The sequence below is a fragment of the Canis lupus genome, chromosome 36 (assembly GCF_003254725.2).
Source record: "Canis lupus dingo isolate Sandy chromosome 36, ASM325472v2, whole genome shotgun sequence".
NCBI classification, from domain to species: Eukaryota; Metazoa; Chordata; class Mammalia; order Carnivora; family Canidae; genus Canis; species Canis lupus.
In genome coordinates, this window is record NC_064278.1 from 11,806,972 (window position 1) to 11,819,388 (window position 12,417).

Below are 12,417 nucleotides of genomic sequence, written 5' to 3' on the forward strand. Positions count from 1 at the left end.
TGAATAAATCCCAAAATAATTGTGAGGAATGAAAGAAACTAGGCCAAAAAAAGTGGATAATATTATTCAGTGTATATAAAATTCTAGAAATTGAAAATAAACCTAGGATGACAGAAAGCAAATAAACGTTTTTCTGGGAAGTGTGTAAGGATATATGATGAGACTTAGATTATGAAAGGGCCAAAAGAAACTTTGAGAATAATAGAAATGTTAATTATTTTGATTGTGGTGATAATTCCTTGGGTTTGTACAAATGTCTGAACTTATCAAATTGTACAGCATATGCACAGTGTAGTATACGCCAATTATATCTCAGTAAAGCTGTTAAAAATATTTAAAATGTGTCAAACCCTCTGCAAAGGGTAACTGAGGTTTGTGTTCCACATGTACTGTTGATATATGGCAGTGTCCTACTATTATAACCTACTGTGAGAAAATATATTCCCTCTGTCCTTTAAAATAGTTCTTTTAGTTGGATGAATGTAGATTCCATCGCAAAATGCATACTATCTATATTTTAAAGACAATGTAGCATGATTATGCTAATGACAAAAACTAAAAAAAGATAAATCAGCTTCGTCATATATTGATGAATGGTGATAACCAATGTTAATGAGTATTTCAAGAAGTGGTTTCCCCCATCCAATGCCCATGATAATAACTTACTAGAAAAAATTATGGCAGTGTTGATCACAATTCTAATTTTTAATTGTTGACTGACATTTGAAATTAGACTCATGAAATAATTATGGATAATCATTGTAATTAAAGTATGATATTAACACAGACTATCTATCCCTGAGTCATAAAATTTAAAAAATATTTCAGTTTTTCATTTTGTTCATATTTATAGTTAAAATTTCCCACCATTAGCATGCATTAATCTTGGGGCAAGGCAATTTCCCTGAGTACCCCAATGAAGATAATAACTCTCCATGTACATCTCACTCATCATCCCCTTGACCCCTTCTTTATTTCTCTTCTTAGTACTTATAGCTTCTGACATCCTTTTTGGTTATTTGTTTCACTATTTGTTTATTCCTGTATCTTTTTAGCGAGAATTCAAGCTGCATGAGTGTGAAATTTTTTCTGCCTTTCTTTTTAGTTGCTCTAGTGAGAATAGTTGCTGGCATGTAACAGACATCCAATAAATATTTCTGAATAAAAGAAAAATAGCAATAAGTGACATTTAAAAATTGATATAATCAGTAGGAAGGCAAACTCTTTTGTATCTGGATTGATTCAAGGCAGAGAATGATTGTAAAATAAATAAAACTGTTTTTTTCTCTTCCAATTTGCATTTCAAAGTACAGAAGTCTCCCTTTTCCATAGTTTTGCTTTCTGCAGTTTCAGTTTCCTATGGTCAAACGAGATCCAGAAGCTGGGAGGTGATCTTCCTCCTAACATACTGTCTGAAGGTCAATGGTAGCCTAATGCTGCATCACAATACTTGCATCATTGTAATTAAATGATTACATCTCATTATGTAGAAATTTTATCTTCTGGCATCATTACAGGAAGAAGAACGGTGAGTAAATTCAAGAGGATATTTTGAGGGAGAGAGACCACATTCACATAACTTTTATTACAGTATATTGTTAATAATTTTTAAATTTCACTATTAGTGTTGTTAATCTTACTGTGCCTAATTTATAAATGAAAATTTATCATAGGTATGTATGTAAAGGAGAAACATAGAATATATATAGGGTCCAGTATTATGCATGGTTTCAGGCTTCCATGGGGGCCTTTAATGTATCCCTGGTGAATAAGGGGGGTGGCTAGGGTACAAAGCAAGCTTCCTCAATACAATTCCCCCCTCCTTCTGGTTACACAGAGGATTACTCTTCTCTTATAGTCAGTTGCTGACTGACAGTCCTCTGCAAGCTTTTGTCCTATCTCCCATTCCTTTTCCTCCTCTTGCTTCATTTGTTTGCTTTCCTTTGCACTTAGGTGAGTCAGGGAAGAGCATCCAGAGTAGCTTTCCTTTGGAGGTTACCCCCAAAGGAAAGAGAGTCATAAGCACCTCCATCACTCAGTCTAATCATCCTCATTTCCTGGGAAGTCTGTAAAATAGTCCTGAAGGAACCCGGGGGAAAAGTTTTGAGAAAAAGTTCATACAAAAATAATTGTCTTTTAAAACCAATTAAGCTGGGCAGCCCTGGTGGCTTAGAGGTTTAGCGCCGCCTTCGGCCCAGGGTGTGATCTGGAGACCTGGAATCGAGTCCCACGTCGGGCTTCTTGCATGGAGCCTGCTTCTCCCTCTGCCTGTGTCTCTGCCTCTCTCTCTCTCTCTCTCTCTCTCTCTCTCTGTCTCTCATGAATAAATAAATAAAATCATTTAAAAAAATAAATAATAAATAAATAAAACCAATTAAGCTTAAGTATGCAACACCTGTTTTTGTTGGACTATGTGAAAAATAAGCCCAGAGGATAAGCCCAGAGGATAAGAAGACACCTAGGACACCCATGGGTTCTGTACTGGGGCTGTACTGGACTAATTTAAGGTAAGTCATCCTAGGAAAGCCAGTGGTTCTGAGCTACACTGAAAACAAGTACTGAAGGAAAACCCACAAGAAGATAATGAAAGCTAAGAAATAATTCAGCAGAACGTCAGGGTACAAGATCAACACACGGATGTCAGTTGTTTCTATATACCAGAATTGGAATGATCTGAAAAGGTTAATTAAGAAAGTAATTCCTCTTCTAAAACCATACAAATGAATAAAATGCATAGGAATAAATAACCAAGGAAATAAAAGACTTGTACCCGGAAAACTATAAAATATTGTTGAGTGAAATTAAAGATGACCTAAATAAATGTCTGTCACTTCACCAGTGTACCTACCTATATAATGCCTTGAAATTAGGTACAAAGATTCCTTCTCACTTTATTTTTCTTTACAAAATTGTTTTTACCTCTTCTAGTGCTCATACCTTATTATATAGATTTTAGAATTACATTCTGTATAATTTTTAGAATAGTCTTGCCAATATTTTCCAAAAAACCTTCCTCAGATTTTGATAGGCATGGCATCAAACCTGCATATCACTTTAAACAGAATTATATATTTACTGTGTTGAATCAATTCATGAACTCAGTATGTGCTCCATTTATTTAGATTTTCTTTGATTTCTTTCATTAGTGGTTTATAGTTTTCAGTCTACAGGTTCTATGTTTTGCTAGATTTACACCAAAGGATTTTTGAGCAGATAAAGAATATCATATATTTAGTTTCAGTATCTGAGTGTTACTGTTAGTATGTGGAAATACAATATATTTTTTTTAACATTTATCTTGCATTCTCTAATGTGCCTGAACTCACTTTTTAGTTTCTGGATTTTTGTGTATATGTGCACTCCTTAGAATCTTCTGCATAAATAATCATGACATCTGCAAATAGGGATGTTTTTATTTCTTTATTTCTGATCTCTGTCTCTCCCACTCCTTTTCCCTCTCCCCCACTTCCCTGTATATAACAATCTTGCCTTATTTCATTGGCTAGAACTAGTACCATGTTGAATAAAAGTCTTAAGAATAAACATCTTTGCACTATTATTAATCTTAAAGAGATAGCATTCAGTTTTTTAACACTAAGAATAATATTCTATGAAAGTTTTTTGTAGATTTTTTTTGTCAGGGGAAGATCCCTTTTATTTCTAGTTTCCTGGGGGTTTATCATTAATTGCTATTGAATTTTATCAAATTATATAAAAATGATGAATTGCATTGAATTATTTTTGAATATTGAACCAGCCTTTCATCCCCAGATTAAACTCCATTTGGCCATAATATATAATTCTTTTCCTGGATGCTTAATTTCATTTGCTAATATTTCATTCAGAATTGTGCATCTGTATTCATTACAGATACTGGTCTGTAGTTTTATCTTTTTAAAAAATGTTATTTATTTATTTGAGAGAGAGAAAAAGAGAATGGGTGAGGGGAGAGGCAGAGGGAGAGAGGTAGGCAGACTCTCGGCTGAGCAGGGAGCCAGCCCGGAGCTCAATCCCAGGACCCTAAGATCATGACCTGAGCTGAAGGTAGACACTTAATTGACAGGCGCCCCTCGTCTGTATTTTTAAATTTTTGTACCGTATTGTCTGGTTTTGCTATTAGGATGATACCAGCATCATAACATTGAGAGGTGCTCTCTTCTCTTGTGTATCCTGGAAGAACCTATGCAGAATTGAGGTCAATTCTTCTTGAAACATTTGGCAAAATTCTCTAGTGAATTCATCTTGACCTGGATATTTCTTTTTTGGCAGTATTTTAAAATTATGAATAGAATTTTCTTAATAGTTATTGGCCTATTGAAATGATTAGTTTCATCTTGGATGCATTCAGTAATAGTTTGTGGTTTTTGAGGAATTGGTCTATTTCTTCTGATTCGTATAATTTATGTAGGTAGAGTTTTTCACAGTATTTCCTTTATTGTGCTTTGTCTGCAGCCTCTGTAAGGATAGCCTCTCTTTCACTGCTAATACTGGTAATTTGTGTCCTTTTTTTTTCTTTGTCGTTCTTGCTAGAGGCTTGTCAGTTTTATTAATCTTTTTAAAGTGACAGCTTTTGGTTCTATTAATTTTCTCTAATGTTTTTCTGTATTCAATGCATTAAAGTTCTTATCTTCATGATTTACTTTCTCCTACTTTATTTGGTTCTTCTTTTTCTGGTTTCTTGAGGTAAGAGCTTAGACTGTCGATTTGATGTGTTCTTTCTTTTCTAATTATAAATGGTGATGTTATAACTTCCCCTGTCAGCTCTGCTTTACTTACATCTTATATATTTGATATGTTGCATTTTTATTTTCATTAAACTCAACATAGTTTTATTTCTCTTGAGATACCCTATTTGATCCATTGATTATTTAAAAGTATATTGTTTAGTTTCCAATGCTTGGATATTTTTACGTTATCTATTATTTGTGTCTAATTTTACCCATTATAATTGGAGGACACACTATGTATGATTGGATTTTCAGAAGATTAACTATGATATTTCTTGGCCTGAATTTCATTGGATTTATCCTTTCTGAGGTTAGCTCAGCCTCTTCAATCTGTAGGTGTAGGTCATTGACAAATTTGAGAAGTTTTTGGTCATGATCTCTTTGAATATTTTTTAAGTTTTACTCTCTCCTCTCCTGGGACTATGATGATAAAGATGTTAGCTCTCCTGCTACAGTCCCACAGATCAGTGAGGCTTTTTTTCATTTATTTTCTTTCTGTAATAAATTTTTTGTAATTACTACTGTTCTGTTTTCAAGTTTACTGTTTCTTTCCTGTGTTCCATTTTCCTTTTTAGCTCATCAGCTGAGCTTTTGTTTTGGTGTTTATATTTTTCAGTCTAAAATTTGATTTCGTTCTTCTTTACATCTTTTATTTCTTTCTTGAGATTTTCTACTTCTTTTCAGAGATTCCTTATTTTTTGTTTCAAATGTATTTGTAACTACTCATTATGGCTATTTTATCATGGCTACTTGAAAATCTTTATCAATTATATCTAACATTCTATAATCTCAGTGTTGGTGGCTGTTGACTATCACTCTTCATTCAATTTGAGGCTTTCCTGCTTCTTGGTTTGACACGTGATTTTTGGTTCAAAATTGGACATTTTGAGTATTATCTTATGAGAAACTATATCTTACCTAAACATTCTGTTTTACCTTGTTTCTTCTGACACTGCTGCAGCAGGAAAATGAAGACACTAACCACTGCCAGGCAGGGGTAAAAGTCCAGCTGGAGGATAAGAGAGGTACCTCCTTACTGCTTGGTGAAATGAGTTTCAGCACCCTACTGGGCCTCTGCTGATCCCATTCTGCCTGGAAGGGGAAGATGTACCTCCTTACTGTTCTACATCTGGCCTCTGATGATATGGCATAGGGGATGGGGGGCTTTATTAATGCTGGGTGGCAAAAGTTCTGTGTCTCTACTAGGCCTCCTTTTATACCTTATCATGGGAAAAGGAGACAATCTCTTTAATGCTGGATGGGGTGGACTCAGGTTCTCTATAAGGTCTTCATTGATATCACAGAAGTTTGGGGGGCTCATTAGTGCCCATTGGGGATCTAAGTCTCAACCTTCTTTGACATGACCCTTGTAATGAGATTGGGGTATATCGTTAACAGTCTGATGAGGGTGGAAATCTAGGCATCTAGCTTGGCTTTTGTTGGCATGACCACAGCTGAATCCTTTTCTATTGTGTTTGCTGAAAAAGTTATTATCTCAAATTTTTCAGTCTTGCTGTATTGCCCCTTTCCTGTTATGTTTGATTTTTTATTTTGTTTTGTTTTTTGGTTGCTCATGTTTTCATTTTTAGGTTTCTGGCTTCTCCAATGCCGTGTCTTGGGTATAAGAGGCAAAAAGAAACCCAAGAATCTTATTATCCTGTCATTACTTAGGTTCCAGGGCCCCTAACCAGTCTACCTTATCCTCACCTTGCAGTGTCTTCCTATGTTTATTTTATATATAATTACAGCGTTTTAGTTGTATATAGAAAGAATAGCAGGCAAAATACTTTCACTCTGCCTTCTTAGAAGCAGAAGTAAAAATGCAATCCTACTTGAATATAACGACTCTATACAATTTAATATTTCCCTGCCTTTATCTTTGCTGTTTTCTCTGCTTGCAGTACCTGCCCAGCCATGGCTCTCTGGCAAAGGGGCAAACTCATTCTTCATGATAGAGCTCAAGAATTTCTATTTTTGTTAAATGTTTCCTAACCTCTGTTTTTCTGACTGCTGTCACTCATGCTATTGCTACACTATATATATCACTATGTGAGCACACTTACCCCGGTTTATTTTAACTTTGTGTTGAAATAGCTGTCTTTCTTCCCTTATAGAAAGGATCATGCCTTGTTTGTAATGTATGTGTAAAAGGCACAGTGTCTGACAACCCTATAGAAATTTGAATGTATTTTAAATAGGTGAATGGATATAGGGATAGAAAGAATATCAGGTTTTTATTTTATTTTTTATTTTTTATTTTTATTTATTTATGATAGCCACAGAGAGAGAGAGAGAGAGAGAGAGAGAGAGAGAGAGGCAGAGACACAGCTGAGGGAGAAGCAGGCTCCACGCACTGGGAGCCTGACGTGGGATTTGATCCCGGGTCTCCAGGATCACGCTCTGGGCCAAAGGCAGGCGCTAAACCGCTGCGCCACCCAGGGATCCCGAATATCAGGTTTTTAACTAGACATAAAGACTGGATATTTCTTTTTTTTTTTTTTTTATAGTTCACAGTATTTTTTTTGTATTGGTGTTCAATTTACCAACATACAGAATAACCCCCAGTGCCCGTCACCCATTCACTCCCACCCCCCGCCCTCCTCCCCTTCTACCACCCCTAGTTCGTTCCCCAGAGTTAGCAGTCTTTACGTTCTGTCTCCCTTTCTGATATTTCCCACACATTTCTTCTCCCTTCCCTTATATTCCCTTTCACTATTATTTATATTCCCCAAATGAATGAGAACATATAATGTTTGTCCTTCTCCGACTGACTTACTTCACTCAGCATAATACCCTCCAGTTCCCTCCACGTTGAAGCAAATGGTGGGTATTTGTCATTTCTAATAGCTGAGTAATATTCCATTGTATACATAAACCACATCTTCTTTATCCACTCATCTTTCGATGGACACCGAGGCTCCTTCCAGTTTGGCTATTGTGGACACTGCTGCTATAAACATCGGGGTGCAGGTGTCCCGGCGTTTCATTGCATCTGTATCTTTGGGGTAAATCCCCAACAGTGCAATTGCTGGGTCGTAGGGCAGGTCTATTTTTAACTCTTTGAGGAACCTCCACACAGTTTTCCAGAGTGGCTGCACCAGTTCACATTCCCACCAACAGTGCAAGAGGGTTCCCTTTTCTCCGCATCCTCTCCAACATTTGTTGTTTCCTGCCTTGTTAATTTTCCCCATTCTCACTGGTGTGAGGTGGTATCTCATTGTGGTTTTGATTTGTATTTCCCTGATGGCAAGTGATGCAGAGCATTTTCTCATGTGCATGTTGGCCATGTCTATGTCTTCCTCTGTGAGATTTCTGTTCATGTCTTTTGCCCATTTCATGATTGGATTGTTTGTTTCTTTGGTGTTGAGTTTAATAAGTTCTTTATAGATCTTGGAAACTAGCCCTTTATCTGATATGTCATTTGCAAATATCTTCTCCCATTCTGTAGGTTGTCTTTTAGTTTTGTTGACTGTATCCTTTGCTGTGCAAAAGCTTCTTATCTTGATGAAGTCCCAATAGTTCATTTTTGCTTTTGTTTCTTTTGCCTTCGTGGATGGATATTTCTTGAGGAATATATAGTTGAAACAATGGAAACAACACCTTAATAAGTATGGAAAGAAGAGACATAAGTAATCAATTTTATTGTATTGTAAATAGGTAACTTCCTGGAGGGTACAAAATGAGAGATACAAAATGAAAAAGGAGATACCTTTTATGTGAAATAAAATGTAATAATTCTGGTTTTCCCACCTCTGTATTAGTGTTATTACAAAATGATCCATTTGCATGGCATATCCTCTTGAAGGTCTTACTATCTCAGTTAAACTGAAAACTTCAGTTGGAAATACTAATAAGAAAAGTTGATGTAACAGGACATTAACTGCCATGTACCTCAATGAATTTTCAGTTGTTTAATAATTTTTTAAAATACATATCTATATTAATCGTATATTGCTCTATTGTGCATCTAGCAGAGTATCAATAGCAATAGTAAAATATTAGACTACTATTAATTTAATTAGCTGTTGGTAAATGGCAATTTATGCTGATTTTAGGGGAAAAGGGAGGTTTGTTAGATAATAAATTTCTTTCAAGTCAGCCTAAATATCATTAATGAAATTAAAACCTCGGGGCTCTGTGTTTTTATGAGTCTCCCAAGTGATACATCCATGTTTACAAACTATTGAGTTAGACCACATTGTTTATGTTAATACATTGAATAGGATAACCCTGAGATCATTCCAATGAACACTTCCTTTAGTAAAGTCTTTAAAAAATTTTTAATAAAAGCTTTATTGAGATAAAATTCACATACCATGCAATTGCTGATTTAAATAAATAATTCAGAGGGCTTTAGTATACTTACAGAGTTGTGCAACTATAAACACAGTCTAAGTTTAAAACATTTTAATGCTGTCTCAGAGAAACCCCATTGGCAATAATTCCCCATTCCATCTCCACCCAGCCCTCGGTACACACAAATCTACTTTCTATCTCTCTCTCTATTTGCTTGTTTGGGACAGTCATATACATGGAATCTTACAATATATAGTCTTTTGTGACTGGCTGCTTCTGCGTGTCATAATGTTTTCAAAATTTATGCATGTTATAGCATGCATCAGTACTTCATTACATATACTGCTGAATAATATCTCATTGTATGGATATACCACATTTTGTCCATCAGTTGCTGGACATTTGGGTTGTTTTACCTTTTTGACTATATGAAAGCTGTATGAACATTCGTGTACAGGTTTTTTTGTGGACAAAGATTTTAGTTTTTCTAAAGAATAAAACCTAGGAGTGAAATGTTGGGTCAATGGGAGGTTTTGAGGAACTGCCAAATCATAGACTAAAAGGCCTGCAGCATTCTACATACTCACCAACAGTGTATTAAGGTTCTAATTTCAGTATATACTGTCAACATTGTTATTGTCTGTTTTTTTTTTTTTAATTACAGGCGTTCTAATGTATAAGAAGACTTCTCTCACTATGGTTTGGATTTGCATTTTCTTGATGGCTAATTACGGAGAGCACAAGCAGACAAGGGGAGGGGCAGAAGCAGAGAGAGAATTCTGAGCTTGGAGCCCAGCGCAGGGCTCTGTCCCAGGACCCAGAGATCATGATCTGAGCTGAAAGCAAGAACTGGCCGTTAACCAACTGTGCTCCTGAGGTACCCATGCCTTGTGAATTTTTTAAACGACATTTAAATATCATAATGTAGTGATACTTGAAATCAGATTCTCCACTTTCCCTAGGGGTTATCGCTTTTTTGACTGTTGAAAGCTGAGTAGTCCATTTGTTTACTGACACTGTTTTCACAGAGATTTTATTCTTTGTATTGTGGTCACTGAAGTCTGTTCTTAGCTTGTTTTCAGCTTGTGTTTTGACAGAGATTTTGTTGAGTACCAACACCTAAAACAAATGAACCCTCTTCTGCATCTTCCCTAGTCTTTGCAGACTGGTCTATGCTAAGGCACTTCATTAATAGCTAGGTAAAAGCTTAGTGTTATCTCAGATATTTCTGAGCATGCATCTTGCACTGGACATGCACATGGCTTTCTGAACTCCCCTGTATTAGTGTGTGATTTTGAATGCCCTAATTTCCCAAAGATACTCTCCCTTGCTTTTTCTCCCTGGCCTCAGGCAGTCTGGGAAGACTATAACCTTTTGCTGCAGATCATATCCATTTTAGGATTTTTTTAAGCAATTATCCCATTTTCCAGGCCTTGGCAAATTTCTAGGTGAAACAGAGACTAGTGCCTTATGTCACTCCTTCAGAGAGTCTGTTCACTGGTTAGAACAGGTGTACACAAAAACTTATGAGTCAGGTCTGCTCACTCCTGCCACAACCAGGGACAAGGATCCCACACTGGAAATAAAAGTCATCTTTCTGACTCTTGCGGAACCAGGGAGGAGGTGGGGCAAGGGCACATTGTTCCTTCATTTCAGAGTTGCTTTGTCTTGATTTAGCATTTTCTTGGCTACTGCAAACCTTTGTTTTCCAGAGTTCTAACAAAGTTGGCTCTAATAAATTCTGCTTTTTTGATCTGTTGGGGGACAGGAGCTTGGAGCTTCTATACCACTGTTTTGCTAACATCATTTCACATTTTAGTTTAGAGTATGAGACCCTGATGATTAAAGATGTTCTTCTAGAAGTTTTTTTCTTTTATGTATTACATTTATGTCTTATGATTCATTTGACTTAAGTTTGGTTTTGGTTTTTGATCCATACTTTTGTATATGGGTTGTTCCTATTGTTCCAGCATCATTTGTTGAAAAACCTGTCCTTTTCTACTGTGTTTCCCCTACCCTTTTGTCAAAAATAAGGTGTTCATATCTATTTACATGCATGTTTCTTTGTTCTGTACATGTATGTTTCTTTATTGTCCCATGTGTCTGTTTTTACATTTATTGTCTGTTACATGTATGTTTCTTTATTGACCCATGTGTCTGTTTTTACATTAATGTCACATAGTCTTGTTTACTATAACTTTATCATACTTGAAAACAAGTAGTTTGGTTAATCAAAATTTCTTCTTTTTTTTTTAATAGACCTTATTTTTTAGAGCAGTTTTAGGTTCACAGCAAAGTTGAGTACAAAGTATAGAGATGTCCCATATGTCCCTCATCCTAATACATGTCTAACCTTCCCACCTTATTAACATCCCCCACAAGGATGGTACATTTATTATAATTGACGAGCCTACATTGACACATCATTATGACCTTGAGTGCATAGTTTACATTAGGATTCATGCTTAGTATTGTAAATTCTATGGGTTTAGACAAATTTATAATGACAAGCATATATACTGTTAGAGAGTCATTTCACTGCCCTAAAAATCCTCTTCTTTTTCAAGGTTCTAGTGTCTAGGGTATTTGCATTTCCACTTTAATTTTAAAATTGGTTTTTAAAAATTTCTACCAAAATACCTTCTGGGATTATCATTAGGATTTTTTAATTTGTAGGTAAATTTGGACAGAATTGATATCTTAATATTGAGTCTTTTCGCTTATAGATATGGCATATCTTAATGTACTTAGTCCTTAACTTCTCTTAGCAATGTTTGGCAGATTTTAGTGTATAGTCTATCAGATTGATTCTGGTGTTTCATACTTCTGATGCTATTATAAGTGGTATTGATTTTATAATTTCAATTTTCAGTTAATTGCTATTATATAAAAATACAAATAACTTGTATGTTTCAATCTTGTATCCTAAAATTTTGCTAAATTCACTTATTAATTCTACTTTCTTATAGATTCCATATGTTTTGCTACAAAAATGGTGAATTCATCTATAAATAAAGGCATTTTTATTTCTTCATTTCAAATCAATCTATTTTTTCTTCCTTCCTTGCTCCCTTGCTTCCTTCCTTCCTTCTTTTGTTTTTTGATCTTATTTCACTAGATGTATATTTTCTTTTAACTAAATGGACAAATTTAACTATATTCCTATGAGAACCAAACATGGATAAGTATCTTTATTGGGGTTCCAAAAGAAAAATAAAATAGGATAAATATAGTACATCTTCTAAGAATATCAAAATTGGTAGGATGAGGGGATTTGAATTGTTATTTTTAAAAACATTTGTAAACTGCATATATAATCAAAATAGGAAAATCTTATTTTTTAAGGTTAATCAATCTTGGGAGCAAGGAATTCTTGTCTTTACTTTCAGAACAT

The 12,417-nt window shown here is 35.2% G+C and overlaps 1 long non-coding RNA gene across 1 annotated transcript in view; it reads left to right on the forward strand.

The window, feature by feature from the left end:
* LOC125754452 (uncharacterized) overlaps nt 1–11,860 on the forward strand; it is a 50,555-nt gene extending 38,695 nt beyond the window's left edge. The window contains exon 4 of the long non-coding RNA XR_007408709.1: nt 9,688–11,860. This is a non-coding gene — a long non-coding RNA (uncharacterized LOC125754452). The remainder of the gene's footprint in view (nt 1–9,687) is intronic.
* Nucleotides 11,861–12,417: the final 557 nt, after the last annotated feature.